At 35.7% G+C, this 16,083-nt stretch overlaps 1 protein-coding gene and 1 pseudogene across 3 annotated transcripts in view; both read left to right on the top strand.

Moving 5' to 3' along the window:
- ZDHHC15 (zDHHC palmitoyltransferase 15) overlaps positions 1–16,083 on the top strand; it is a 166,394-nt gene that overhangs the window by 82,535 nt on the left and 67,776 nt on the right. The window lies entirely within an intron of this gene.
- Positions 1,865–2,662, top strand: LOC107530224 (10 kDa heat shock protein, mitochondrial pseudogene; annotated as a pseudogene).

The following is a 16,083-nucleotide window of genomic DNA, read 5'->3' as shown; positions in this document are numbered from 1 at the left end:
AACAGAGGAAAGTAGAAATGCCAATAAGGCAAGATGGGGGTAAAAGAGAAGCAAAAAGCCTTTTGCTACAAAATGGAGATTTGGGGCAATTTTTAAAAAAAATTCTTAGTGATAAAGATAAATTAAAGTAGTACTGCCTATTGAAGGAGTTTGTGAAATCACCAACCGTGAATATATTTAAAACTAAGAAACCACTGCCTGCACTGGTGATATAATTAGAGAAACAAAAACCAATTTGGCTTCTGAAAACTCATTTAGTTTTATTCTATGAAACTATTATTTTAGAACCCAGTAAGGCTCTGGAAGACAATTGTTAAGAAAAAGTTACAATTGTTAAATTGATCATTTTCAACTTGTGCTCCTTTGAATCAAAGTGTTTCCTGCAATATTTGATAATCTTTAGAAAATAATTTATAATCTTATTAGGCACTTATAATAATATGTGACTACTGTAAAATAGATTCAATTCCAAAGTAGAAACATTAAAAACAAAAACAATGGAATCAAATTGGTGCACAAGATAAAACTAATTAAGCACAAAGGAAGGCAGTAATGTGAGAATTGATGAACATAAAAGGTATAATGTGAGAATTGATGAACATAAAAGGTATAAGCTTATAAAAAATAAACAGCCAAATTGTACAAGTCCTTTTTATAAGTAATTATTTGAAATACAAATGAATTAAGCTATCCAATTAAAAGGTAGATATTTGCATAATGGATAAGCATTACTTATCTTTATGCTGTCTAGAAATGAGTCATTTAATACCAAAGAGGTAAATAAGTGAAAAGTGAAAGGATGTAAAATGTTATTCCAATTAGTAACTAAAAGAGAGCAACAAAGGTAGCTATACTAATGTCACATGAAATAGGTTTTAAGCCAAAAACTTACAAGACACAAAGAAAAAAATGTCTTATTGAGTGATGTCAGAAAGATGGCAGAGTGGAAGATACCAGCTTCCCCCCCCTCAAAAGAAAACCCGACAGCTATGCATGAATGAAAATAGCCATGGGAGGGTTAAAGAGTCTAATTAAGCCTGCCACCAACAAGCTTGTGCTTGCCCTAGACCCCAAAGCCATGCCTGCTCTATATGCACCTGCTATAAGACCCCAGTTCCACAACCATTCCACCCATGCCCATCCATGCTCCAATCCCTGTCTCCATGGCCACTCTATATACCAGTACCTCAGACACCAGAGCCACTGACACCACAGAATATCCCATGCCACAGATTCCAAAAACACTATCACTTCATACATACCTGTGCTCTGGTCTCTGAATCTGTGGCTACTTTGCAAGTGTTTGCAATATGGAAACTGAAACACTGCTGCAGTGGATTCACCTGTCCTCTTGAGCTCATGACCAAAGCTTCTCCACAAGTACCCAAACTTGAGATAGCCAAAGCACCACCATAGCAGACTCACATACTCATTTATGTACCACATATACCTGCTCTCTGGATCTTAGTGTCATTACTACTCCGCAAGTGCATTCATCTAACTCAATGGAGCCCATGCCTTAGACCCCAGGGCTTCTGTAGCTCTGTGAGCCTGTGTTCTGGACCCAGGTTTTGTGGCTGTTTCCCAAGCATTTTCACCTCACATACTATTATCAACACTGCAGTGTGGGTTCCTGTACCCCAGGCACTAGTACCACTGCCCCAGACCAAGAGCCACTCCAGTAGCTTCATGCATGCCTCCATTCCAGTCTCACTCTGTGGCTACTCTATGGTCACCCATGCATTAAACTCCACTGACACAGCCACTGTAAGTGGCTCAAAGGATTCTCTCAGCCATGATTTCCACTATGGGAGATAAACCTTTGCAACATAAGAGCAGAGTGCAAACTGCGGAGGCAGGTGTCATGGCAAGACAGATATTTAAAAAGTTTCTTCCCCTCTTTAACTATTAGTTGAAAGAAGTGCTGGAAAAACTGTAACCAAAGGAGACATTATGTTTCCAGAAAAATCTCAAAGAAAAGTATTGCAAGCAACAGTAGTAGCTGTTGAATTGCCTTCCAAAGGAAAGGGTGGAGAGATTCAACCAGTTGGCGTGACATTTAGAGATAACATTTCTTTTTGTAGAATATGGAGGCATCAGAGTAGTTCTAGATGACAAGGAGTATTTCTTATTTAGATATGATGATATTCTTGGAAAGTATGTAGAATAAAATGAATCACTATTGAAATGGCATCACATGAAGCTGCCCAGTCCATTGAAGTTCTGAAATCTTTCATCATGTAAATAATTTCTTTGTCTCTTTTATAAGAAACTAATAATATTCAAACTAATGAGATTCAGTGTCTCTTAAAATTTAGTTTCATTGTACTGATATAAAATTTTTTTAAAAAGAGAGAGATCAGGAAGACCATAGCAGCCTTCACCACTGAAGACCCTGACAGACCTCACTGCTGCTTCAGACACATGCAGTCTTGGTCACTGAGGACACCTTCAGCCTTTGCTGATGCTGATGACAACTGAAAGAGCTTCACAGAGACTATGACACTGTACCTTCCCTGGAGCTGAAACTGCCTCATCCCATCCAGCTGGCACCTTTGTATCCACCCACAGGTGAAGGTATTTTTCCCACTGAAACCAGTCCTTAAAATCAGGAAGAGGTGAGTGCTTCATAAAATGTCAACACATCAATACAATGCTTCAAGAAACACAAAAACTCAAGGTAAAATGACACCACCTGAGGAACACAATATTTTAGTAACCAACTGCAAATAAATGGAGATCTTCAGGAAAAAACAACAACCTACAAATAATTGTTTTAAAGAAGCTCAGAAAACTACAAAACAACACAGATAGAAAACAACAAAATTAGGAAAACAATACATGAACAAAAAATGAAGGTATACAAAAAAATCATAAAAATTACCAAACAGAATTTCTGGAGCTAGAGAGTACAATTGAGTGAAATGAAGAACTATATAGAAAACATCAATACCACACTAGATCAAGAGGAAGAAAGAATTTTCAAACTCAGAGAGGTCATTTGAAATTACCCAGTTAGGGAAACAAAAAGAAAGAATGAAAGAGTGAAATAACTCATGGAAACTGTGGGACATCATCAGGCAAAAAAATATATGCATTATGGAAATAAAAGGAGAAGAGAAGGATGAACATGAAGTTTATTTAAAGCAATAATGGCTGAAAACTTCCCAAATTTGAGGAAAGACATGGATATTCAGGTATATAACATTCTAAAGTCCTTAAACAGTTTCAAACAAAACAAGACTTCATGAGAACACATTATAATCAAACTTTCAAAAATCAAAGGCAATAAGAGAATTTTGAAAGCAAGAAGAGAAAAAAGGCTGTTCACTTACAAGGGAACCACACTAAGGCTATCAGTGGATTTCTCAGCAAACACCTTGCAAGCCACAACAGAATGAGAAGATATTTGAAAAATGCTGGTAGAAAAAAATACCAACAAAAATTGCTTTGCCCGGTAAAGCCGTATTTCAGAAATAAAAGACAGACTTTGCAACCAAAAAACAAACAAACCAAAAACCAAAACATTATGGAATTTCTAACCGGGTAAACTGCCTTACAAGAAATGTTGAAAGGATTTCTTCAAGCTGAAATCAAAAGATGCTAATTAGTAACATGAAAACATATAAATGTTAAAATCTCACTGGTAGTGGATAGTATATAGACCAACTTAAAATACTCCAATACTATAAGGTAGTGTGTAAATCATTTTAAACTCTAGTATAAAGGTTAAAAAGGCTAAATATTAAAAATAACCTTAGCTAAAATAATTTATTAATAGACACACTATATAAAGATATAAATTGTGAAATCAAAAATTTTAAATGTTTGGGAGGAAATAAGGCAGTGCTTCTGCATCCAATTGAAGTTAAATTTTACAAGCTTCAAATGGAATGTTTTAAATATAAGATTTTTTTGTAAGCTCCATGGTAACCACAATAAGAAACCTTATAGCAGATACACAAAAGATAAAGAGAAAGAAAGAAAAGCATACCACTGCAGAAAATAATCAAACAACAATGGAAATCAGCAAGATGGAAGAAAGGAACATAGGAACTATAAAACAGCCAAAACACAATTAACAAAATAGTAGAGTACATGTTTATTTACCAATGATTACTTTATTTTATTTTTTTTTAATGTATCTTTATTGATTTCAGAGAGAGGAAGGGAGAGGGATAGAGAAAGATAGAAACATCAATGATGAGAGAGTCATCATTGATCGGCTGCCAACTGAGGATCAAGCCCACAACCTGGGCATGTACCCTGACCAGGAATCAAATCGTGATCTTCTGGATCCTAGGTTGTTGCTCAACCACTGAGCCATGCCCGGCTGGGCACAATGATTACTTTAAATGTGAATAGATTTAAATTATCTAATCAAAAGACATAGAGTGGCTGGTTGGATTTAAAAAAACCCCAAAAAACCAAACCAAAACAAAAAAACATGCTGCCTATAAAACAAAACAATCACTTCAGGTTTAGATGCACATTAGCTGAATGTAAAGGAATGAAGAAAGATATTCCGTGAAAATGGAAACGAAAAGAGAAAAAAGGTAGCTATGCTTACACCACACAAAATACAGTTTAAGTAAAAAACTGTTACAGAAGGTCATTATATAAAGATAAAGGGGTGAATTCATCAAGAAGATATACAGTATATATGCACCAAATATTGGATAATTTAAGTATATAAAAATTATCAACAGTACTGAAAAGAGAAATAGACAGTAATACAATAATAGCAGAGAACAGCAATATCTGACTTTTATCAATGGATAGAATATTCAGATATAAAATCAATCAAGAATGACTTTCAAGAGGGCAGTGAAGTAGGTGGGAGCTGCAATCATTTCCTCAAATTATCAAATTGGAAATAAAACTAAATTAAAAACAATCACTCTGAATAACCAATAGAAGACTAGCTGAAGAGGATCCTTATAAGCAAAGATTTACAGAAGCCACATTGAGGCTGGTAAGAAGGTTGGTGATATGAAAAGGGCTGGCCCCACTCCAGCAGGTGGTGGCTGAGGTTCCAGAGGGATATCTCAGCTGTGGGGGCTTCATCCTAAGAAGTGTGGGGCCTAAACTCCAGTGCAGACTTTCCAGTCCAAAGCACCAGAGCCAGGAAGGGGTGCCCATATAACATCTGGCTATGAAAAGCAGTGGGACTTATGTCTGCCAAGGAGAGATAAAATCCACTGGAGACACAGGCGCATTCTTAAAGGGCCAATGTACGAAATTTTGTTCCCAGCCTCTCACCACTCAATCTGGGCTCCAAGGAGGGTGGAATGGACTAAAGTTGCCTGAGGAGAGTTTGGGGTTTGAGGCTGTGGGGAAGAAGCTGGAATACAGGTGCCAGCACCCCTGTACTGAGTCCTTCTGCCATACTGCTGTTGCTATCTTTCTTGTGTGGGACACTCCCCTCTGAGTGATATCAGCTTGGGAGAAAGCAATTACTCCATCCTCTGGACTTACTCTTGCCCCACCCTGCAATTCTTAGGAACTGCTGAAGAGTTAGCTGCATTGGCCAGGGTATAGAAGTCAGGGAAGACACAGGGGGAATCAGTGACTGGCTTTGGGACAGAGCCACACCCCTTACATTTCCTTGAACCTGACTGGTGCCTTCACCTCATGAGAGATCCAACAGAACTAGCTTCCCATGCTTCCAGCTTCAGGCAGACCCAACCTCTGGGCTCTGGAGGCCTCACCCAGCTGACTACTAGGGGCTCAGCCCTGCTGAAGCCAAGGCAAAATCCAGAGAGACTCAGCTGTGTGGCTCTGGAGCAGGGACCATACCAATTACATTCCTTAAAGTCTGAACAGCACCTCCATTTCACGAGAGTTCAACAAGCCCCATTTACAAAATCTGCCAGAAGATTTTTCCGTGACTGAGCCTAACAGACAGCCTGCAGGCTTAAGCTGACAGAAATGGATCTCAGGGTGCCTTGGGACTTTCAATGACCAGCCCATGCATTTGGTGATAGTAAAAGCCTACCTTGGAGCAAAGCTTGGTGTTACCCATGTGCTCCCAAGCACAGCAGAAGCAGCCACAAATTATGGATTTGCCTGTAACTTCAAACATGTAGCTGAGGAATGGCACAGACAATGTCCAATATTGGCCTGCACCAGAGTCATTCTAAAGAGGCCCAAAACAAATAAACCAAGTTGCCAACTTCAAGGAACATTAGAGAAAGATCCAATAAACTTCACAAACACCATCCAAAGAGAGACTGCAGCAGGCACTAAACCATGCTGAGGCAAACTCTTTTTTTTTTTTTTTCCCCAGTTTTTTTTCTTTCTTTTTTCATTTTTTCTTTACTTTTTTTAAATATATTTTTCTTCTTCTCTTTTACTTTTCTCTCTTTTTCTTTTTTTCCCCTCTCTTCTTTTTTGGTCAACACCTGCACAGCAGATAACATGCTGTGGTCAAGGTTGAGCCTCACAGTCAGCCAGCCTGAGGGCTGATCCCACGCATGCATGAGCTAACTGCAATCAAAATTCAATTACAACAGGAAGGCCCCCATAACCCACACAAGGAACATTCTTAGAGTACCCAGCTTAGGAGAACAAAGAAACTGCACTACTGGGTCCCACAGATCACCTATTACATAAGGCCACCCCAAGAATCCTAAGAGTCATAGCATATTTACTTAATATACAGAAACAAACACAAAGAGTCAGCCAAAATGAGGAGACAAAGAAACAGGCCCCAAATGAAAGAACAAGAGAATTCTCCAGAAGAAGAGCTAAATGAAATGAAGATAAAGCAATTTATCAGATATAGAATCAAAGTAATGTTTATAAGGGTACTCAAAGAGTTTAGTAAGAACTACAACAGCATGAAAAAGTACATAGAAACCATGAAAAAAAGACCTAATGGAAATGAAGAATACCATATTTGACATCAAGAATACACTGAAAGGAATAAAAAGTAGGTTGATTGGATGAAGCAACAGATAGAGTCAGCAAGATGGAAGTCAAGGTTGACAAAAAACACCCAATCAGATTATCAAAAAGAAAATAAGGATTAAAAGAATGAGGATAATTTAAGGGACCTTTGGGACTACACGAAGCATATCAACATTTGCATCATAGGGGAACCAAGAGGAAAGGAAGGGGAGCAAGTGATTGAGAACATATTTGAAGAAATATGAGCAAAAATTTTTCTAACCTGGTAAAGGAAAAAGACACACAAGTCCAAGAAGTGCAGAGGGTCCCAAACAAGATAAATTCAAAGAGGCCCACACCAACACACTTCATAATTAAAATGGCCAAGGTTAAAGACAAAGAGAAATATTAAAAGCAGCAATAGAAAGGCAGTTACCTACAAAGGAGCTCAAATAAAACTGTCAGCTCATTTCTCAACAGAAATATTTCAGGCCAGAAGGGACTGGCCTGAAATATTTAAAGTGATGAAAAGCAAGAACCTACAACCACTACTTTACCCAGCAAAGCTATCATTGAAAATTGAAGGAGAAATAAAAAGGTTGACAAACAAGAACGAGCTAAAGAAGTTTGTTACCACCAAACCAGTATTACAAGAAATGTTAAAAGGACTGCTTTAAGAAGTAGAAGAGGAAGAAGAAGAAAAAACCTAGAGGAACAGAGTTAAAAAATAAATGGCGATAAACCTGTAACTGTTGGTGGGAATGTCAATTGGTGCAACTACTGTGGAAAACAGTATGGAGTGTCCTCAAAAAATTAAAAATGGAACTGCATTTTGACCCAGGGATCCCACTTCTGGGATATATCCTAAGAATGCAGAAACACAAGTTCAAAAGAATATATGCAACACTATATTCACAGCAGCATTATTTACAATATCCAAGATCTGGAAACTACCCAAATTCTCATCAGTAGTTGAGTGGGTTTAAAGTTGTGGTACATTTACACAATGGAATAGTACATGGCCATAAAAAAGAAGGAAATCTAACCTTTTGTGACAGCATGGATGGACCTGGAGATTATATACTAAGTGAAATGAGCCCACTAGAGAAAAACAAATACCATGTGATCTCACTTTTATATGTGGAACGTAATGGACAAAATAAGCTCATGAACAAAATGGAAACAGAGTCATGGGTATATGGAACAGACTGATAGCTGTCAGATGGGAAAAAGGAAAGGGACTGGATGAAAGAAGATGAAGGGATTAGCGAAAGTACATATATTAGTAACCCATTAATACAGACAACAGTATGTGATGGCCAGAGGGAAGTGGGAAGGGGGCTAAGTCAAGGCAGTTTAAGGGTGGAAATGGGGACATCTATAATAATGTCAACAATAAAAAGAAAGTTAAAAAAAGAAAATCCTTAAAGAAATGCAAATTTATGTACTACCAATAAACCAAATGAACCCTACAGATATATACAGAATGTTTTCTACACAATAGCAGCAAAATACATGTACTTCTCAGAATATACACACAGAACATTCTCCAGGATAAATCATGTTAGATCAAAAATTGTCTTAAAATTTAAGAAAATTAAAACCATATTAAAGATATTTTTAAATTATAAGTCTATGAAAGTAAATACCAATAACAGGGGAAAAAACTGGAAAATTGAAGCATATATGTAAATTAACACAACCTCTGAATAAGCTATGGGTCAGGAAGGAACTAAGACAGAAATAAAAATAATATATTGACAAAAATTAAAATGATAACATTCCAAAACCTGTGATGCAGCAAAAGCAGCTCTATTAGGGAATTTTATAACAACAAATGTCTACAATGAAAAAACCAGAATTATCTCAAATAACGAATCTAAGTTTTTTTCAAAGAACTAGTAATATAAGAAACTAAATAAAATTAACAGAAGGAAGGAAAAACATATATCAGATCAGAACTAAGTGAAATAAAGACCAGGAAAGAGATAGAAAATCTTAAACAAATTAAGAATTGATTTTTGAAAATATAAAATTGACAAACCTTTAGCTAGAGTAACTAAGAGTCAAAGAGAGAAGACTCAAATAGGTAAAGTCAGAAATTAAAGACATTTCCAAGAATCATATGAGACTACTATAAACAATTAATAAGTTGCATAATCTAGAAGATATGGATATTTCTAGAAACACACAGCCTACCAAAACAGAAATATGAAAAAATAGAAATATATGAGCAGGACAAATACAAATAAGAATATTGAACCAATAAAAACTCAATGACACAGACAACAGTATGGTGGTTACTAGAGGAAAGGGGCTGGTCGAGTATTAAATGGAAAGGAGGTCAAATATATGGTAACAGAAGATGATTTGAATTTTGGTGGTGGGTACACAATGCAATATACAGATCATATATCATAGAAATGTGTACTTAAAACCTATATAATCTAATTGACCAATGGCACCACACTAAATTTAATTTAAAAAATAATTTAAAAATCTCTGAACAAAGAAAATTTCATGGCCAGATGGCTTCACTGGTATATTCTACCAAACGATTGAAGAAGCATTAACAGTAATGCTTCTCACATTTTTCAGAAAAATTGAAAAGGATAGTGTACTTCATAACTCATTTTACAAGGACAGCATTACCATAATACCAAAGCCAGATAATGACACTACAAGAAAAGAAAATTATACGCCAATATTTCTGATGAACATCAATGAATAATGCTTAACAAAATACTAGCAAACCGAATTCAATACGATCATTCATCAAGGCCAAGTGGGAGTTATAAATCCTGGGATGCAAGTGTGGTTCAATATGTAAATTAAAAATACACCATATTTACAAAATGTATGATAAAAATTATATGACCATTTCAATAGCTGCAGAAAAAGAACTTGACAAATTATAACACCCTTTCATGATAAAAATTCTCAACAAATTAAGCATAGAAGTAATGTATCTGAAAATAATAAAGACCTTATTTGAGAATCCCATAGCGAACATCATACACAACCATAAAAATCTGAAGTCTTTTTCTCTAAAATCAGGAACAAAACAAAGATGCTCCCTTTCTCATCAGTATAGTTATGGAACTCTTAGAGCTATAGGCAACAGAATGAAATGAAAGGCATACATTAAAAAGGTACACAAATGGGAAAGGAAGAAATAAAATTTTCTGTTTACAATGACATCTTATATATAGAACACCCTAAAGACTACAAAAAAAAACCAAAACAAACTTTTAAAACTAATAAGTGAATTCAGTAAACTTGCAAAAAAAATCAGTTGCATTTCTATACCCTAAGAATAAGTTATGAAATAAATTAAGGATCATTTAAAATAACATTGAAAAGAATTAAATACTTCAGAATAAATTTAACCAAAGAGGTGAAAAATCTGTAGAAGGAAACCTATAAAATAATGATAAAAAATAAAGAAGACATAAATAAATGAAAGTGTATTTTGCGTTCCTGGATTGGAAGAATTAATATTGTTAAAATGTCCATAACAAAAAAGCCACCTATAGATTCAATGCAATTTCTATCAAGATTTAAATGGCGTTCTTTCCAGAAATAGGAAAAAGAATTGTGAAAATCATATGGAACCACAAAAGATCCAAAATAAAACAATCTTGGGCAAGAAAACAAAGCTAAAGGCATCACACTTCCTGATTTCAAATTATATTTTAAGGTTATCATAATCAAAACAGTACAGTACTGACATAAAACAAGCACATAGGTCATTGGAACAGAATCAAGAGCCTAGAAATAAACTCATGCATATATAGTCAGCTAATCTTCAACAATTTACCAAGAATACACAGTGGGAAAATGATAATCTTTTTAGCAAATGTTAATGGAAACACTAAATATCCATATGCAAAAGAATGAAATTGGACCTTTATCTTACACCATTAAAAAATAACTTGTGGAAGGCAAGTGGATGAAAAACGGCGAAGGGATTATCCAAAGAAAATATATGCATAACCCATGGGCACAGAAAACAGTGTAGTGGTGGCTAGAGGGAAGTGTGGGCCTGGGTGGAGGTGAGCAAATGGGGAAAAATGTGGACATCTGTAATAGTTTCAACAATAAAAATAAACAAAAAAAAAATAAAAATGGCCCAGCTGGTGTGGCTCAGTGGTTGAGTGTCAACCATTGGACCAGGAGTTCCACAGTTCACTTCCCAGCCAGGGCACATGCCTAGGTTGCAGGCTCAATCCCCAGTAGGAAGCGTGCAAGAGGCAGCCAATCAGTGACTCTCATCATTAATGTTTCTATCTCTCCCTCTCCGTTCCTCTCTCTGAAATCAATAAAAATATATTAAAAGAACAAAAATAAAAAGCTTCCAGGTAGAAATGTGTAGACATCAGCCTCTCTATACCCACCCAACTTTTAAGGAAAAAAAAATGAAATAAAGGTTAAAAAGCTACAAAGTGACTAAGAAAAAAATATATAATTTAAAATGGGTGAATGAGTTAAACATAAAATATCAAATCATGAAATTCCTAGAAGAAATCAAAGGAAAATTCCTTGACATTGACATTAGTCTTGACATATTTTTTATTTTTATTTTACAACAGAACTACGTGCTTCCAAAACAAAAATAAACAAGGAAACTACATCTAACTAAAAAGTATCTGCAGAGCAGTGGAAATAATCAACACAATGATAATGCAACCTATGGAATAGGAGAAAATATTTGCAAACCTTGTATCTGATAAGGGCTTATTTTCCAAAAAATATATGGAACTCATACAACTCAATAGCAAAACAATACACACACACACACACAAAACAAATAACCCCACTTAAAAATGGTCAAAGAACCTGAATAGACATTTTTTTAAAGAAGACATACAAATAGCCAACAGGTATATGAAAGGGTGCTAAACCTCAAAAAAATTGAAATCATCAGAAAAATGCAAATCAAGTCACAGATTATCACCTCACAACTGTCAGAATGGTTATCAAAAAGTCAAAATATAAGGAGTGTTAGTGAGAATGTGGAAAGCGAATCCTTGTGCATTGTTGGTAGGCCTGTAAATTGATGCTGCCACTATGGAAAGAAGAATTAATGTTCTTCAAAAAATTAACAGTAGAATTATATTATCCAGCAATCCCACTTCTGGGTATATATCTAAAGAAAATAAAATCTGTATGTCAAAGAAATATCTACATTCTTATGTTCGTTGTACCACTAACCATAGTCATAAATATATGCAAACAACCTATAAACATCTATATTATAAAAGGAGTAATGTATTAATTCAATATTGTTTACACCTTAAAGAATTAAAAAATAAAGATCAATCTAACCCCAAAGTTAACAGAGTAAATAATAAAGATTAGAGCAGAGATAAACTAAATAAGGAATAGAAAACAATAAAGATAATCAGTAAAACCAAAAGTGGGATTTTGAAAAGATCAATGAAATTGACAAACCTTTAGGTTGGCTGAGTAAACAAAAGAGAAAAAGAGAAGACACAAATTATTAATATTAGAAAATAAAGTGGAGCATTACTACAGGCTTTACATAGAGAGAGAAAAAATTATAAGAAAATAGTATGAAGAATTGTGTGTCAACAAATAAAATGATATAGATATGTGCAAATTCCTAGAAACACACAAACTACTACAACTAAATCAAGAAGAAATGAAATGCCTGAGTATAAGTAAAGAGTTAATATTAATTTAAAAACTATCAAAAAAGAAAAGGCCAGGATTAGATAGTTTCATAGGTAAATTAAAACAAACATTTAAAGAAGAATTAAGACAAATTTTTCTCAAATTCTTTCCAAAAAAGCAAATAGAAAAGAGAGAAACACTACTTCTAGTAAACAAAAAAATAAAAGGCATCCAAATTAGGTGGGACGATATAAAATGATCTCTGTTTACAGATAAGATGATCCTATGTAAAGACAAACCTAAAGATTCTACCAAAAAAAATAAAATAAAATGTTAGAACCAATAAATGAAATCAGTAAAATAGCAAGATGCAAAATCAATACATCCACACACAACAATCTGATGCATTTCTATACACTAACAATGAAAAATCAGAAAAATTGAAAAAACAAATATATTTAAAATAATATGGAAAAGAATAAAATACTTAAGCATTAATGAAGGAGGTAAAAACCTTACACACTGAAAACTAAAAAAAATATATTGCTGAAAGCAATTAGAGGTAGTGAGGTCAGAAGAGTGGTGGTGTGAGTGATTACCTTGGTACCTTCCCTTGAAGTTTTGACAATTTGAATATCAATAATTCAACAAAGGATTCTTGCTCAGGGCATGGACACTTCTGAGAGATCTGCACATTGAAATATCTGCAAGGGGGCAAGTGTAAGCAAATCAGGGAGGCAAGAAGAAAGAAGAGCTAAAAGGAGCCACAGATACAGCCCTGCAGCCCGGAGCTCACTGTAGGGCTCAGCCCAAAGAGGGGAGGAGTCAGTTTGCAAATGGTACTACTGTTACTGGTTAATTAAACTCCCTTGTCACTCGTGTGAGTGAGGTTTTTGGTACATCTTCAGAAAATGAGTTTTCTAAGATTTGCACAGGAGGATGGGATGTGGAAGAAGGTTTTATTGTCATGGAGTTACATTTCTTGGGTTCCAAAGTCCCCTGAAGCCAGTCCTGGAAAAGATGCGGCTGAGGTTCCAGCAGAACCAGAAATAAGACCAGCGTCCAGAGTTTTTGTTCCATGTTGCAGCCAGGTGTGGTTCAGTATCCAAGTTAATTAAATTCTATTAGTCCATGTGTGGAGCTGAACATAGCTGTGTGCCGTGTGAGCACAGGGAAGTACATCCCCCTGCCACAGGAGGGCCAGGAACCCAGCATGCCAGAGAGAGAGAGAAAGCACTTCCTTTGTTTGGAAGTTTAAATATTTAGGTTTTGTGAGCTAGCAGTGGCTACAGCCATTCTGGCCACTGACCCACTTTCAGGTGTGATTGATGGGCAGCTTCCCATGTGACTAAGACCTTTGCTGGGCATGTGTCTAAACTGCCTTTTTCTAGTCCCTTCCCCCATTGATGAGGGGGGAACACACTTGGATAGTGTTAAATGCGGCTTTTTGGCAAAGTTGTATAAATAGTATGCCTATATCCAGTCTTCCCTTTCCTCCTTTGCTGTTAAATAATAAGCAGGTTATTATAATAGCATCACTACCTACAGCCAAAGGAGCAAAGAGATTTAGTGAGCATTTTTGCAAGAGTGAGCAGTGTGGCTGAGCCTAGTGACCAGGGCAGGGATGAAGCACAGGGGTATGGCCATGGCTGTCTGGCAATTAGCATTCCAGACAGAGAAAGAGAGCCACAAAGACTGGCAGCCTTACCTTAACACCCTTCTGTTGGGTTGCAGAGCACTTCTGCAAATCCAAGAACTGGTACTAAAAAAACACTTTTTCCCTGAGTGAAGGGTGCACTCTGTGACTAATCTCATAATTGGGTGGAGGTACAGGGGGGATGCTGGGGAGGTTCACTAGTTACCATTGCTGGGAGGGCAAAGCAACAAGAGGACCATGTTCCTCCAACTCACCCCCCCCACACACACACATTGAGGCTGCACTGCCAGCAGCTTATGGCTTCAGGGGACAGCACTGGGATTTCATGTATTTGTAGCCCCATTGCCCATTGCGTTCCCCTGTGGATTTGGTCTACTGGGAGACCAAAGTGCCTGGATCAAAGGGGAGGCTCCCTCCTTCCCAGGGAATGCAGGTTATTTTCCACCACCCTGAGGTGATCTGAAAAGCCAGAGAATTGCAAGAAAGCTAAAAAATCTTCAGTGCCATCTACTAGAAAACAATAGAAAGACTTCTTGCTATCAATTTACTAGAGAAATGCCACTCATACATAGATGCCTAGACAGAGAAGGAATCCATCAGATATCATGAATAACCAAGGTAATGAGGCAGTTCAGAGTGAAAATAAAAAATCGCCAGAAAACAAACTTATGTGATTTAAATTACAGAGAATTCAAGACTGCAGTTTTAAAAAACTCAATGGGATGCAGGAAAATACAGACAGACAGTTTAATGAACTCAGAAACCAAATCAACAAACAAAATGAGAACTTTACCAAAGAGATTGAAACTTTAAAAAAGGACCAAATAGAAACTCTAGAGATGAAAAGCTCAGTAAAAGATTTCAAGAATGAACTAGTGAGCATAGGAAGTAAAGCAGACCAGATGAAAGAAAGAATTAGTGATATCAAAGTCAGAAATCTAGAAATGATTCAAATGGAAGAAAAGAGAGACTTGAACATAAAAAGTGAAAGAACTCTATGAGAACTATCCGACTCATCAGAAAGAGCAATATAAAAATAATAGGTATACCAGAAAAAGAGGAGTGGGAAAAGAGAGGAGAGCTTATTCAAACAAATAGCTGATGTGAACTTCCCAAACCTATGAAAAGATCTATATCTTCAAATCCAAGAAGCACAAGTAACACCTAATTAACTCAATCCAAAAATGGCCTTCTCCAAGTCATATTGTATTAAAATTATCAAAAATTAATGATAAAGAATGAAAACAATTAGACATAAATGGAAAGACATCCCATATTGATGTATAAGAAGAGTTAATATGTTAAGAATGTCATCACTATCCAAAGTAGTCTACATAGTCAAAGCAATCTCTATCAAAATCCCAATTATATTTTTACATATATAGGAAAATTCCATACAAAAATTAATACGGAATTTTGAGGAACCCCAAATAGCCAAAATAATCTTTAAAAAGACAAAATTGGAGGTCCGAGACTTCCACATTTCCAAACATACTACAAAGCTACAGTAATCAAAACAATGTGGGATACAGACACAAAGACTAATGAAATAAAGAGCCTAGAATAAACCCTCACATATTTGATCAGATGATTTTTTTGAAAATAGTGCCAAGATCATTCAATGGAGAAAAAATATGATCTTTGAATAAATGGTGTTAGGAAAAGTATGTACATGCAAAATAATGAAGCTGGACCCTTGCCTTACACCATATACAAAAATAAACTAAAATGGATTAAATACCTAAACCTAAAAAACTAAGACTATAAATCCATTAGAAGAAAACATAGGAGATAAGTTTTGTGAAGTTGGGTTTGGCAAGAATATTTTACATATGACACCAAAAATAGAAGTAAAAATAAATAATTGGACTACAAAATTTAAAACTTTTGCAATTTAA

Source organism: Miniopterus natalensis, chromosome X (assembly GCF_054644295.1).
Source record: "Miniopterus natalensis isolate mMinNat1 chromosome X, mMinNat1.hap1, whole genome shotgun sequence".
NCBI classification, from domain to species: domain Eukaryota; kingdom Metazoa; phylum Chordata; class Mammalia; order Chiroptera; family Miniopteridae; genus Miniopterus; species Miniopterus natalensis.
The sequence above is the reverse complement of the archived record's forward strand: the minus strand, read 5'-3'. Positions and strand labels throughout refer to the sequence as shown.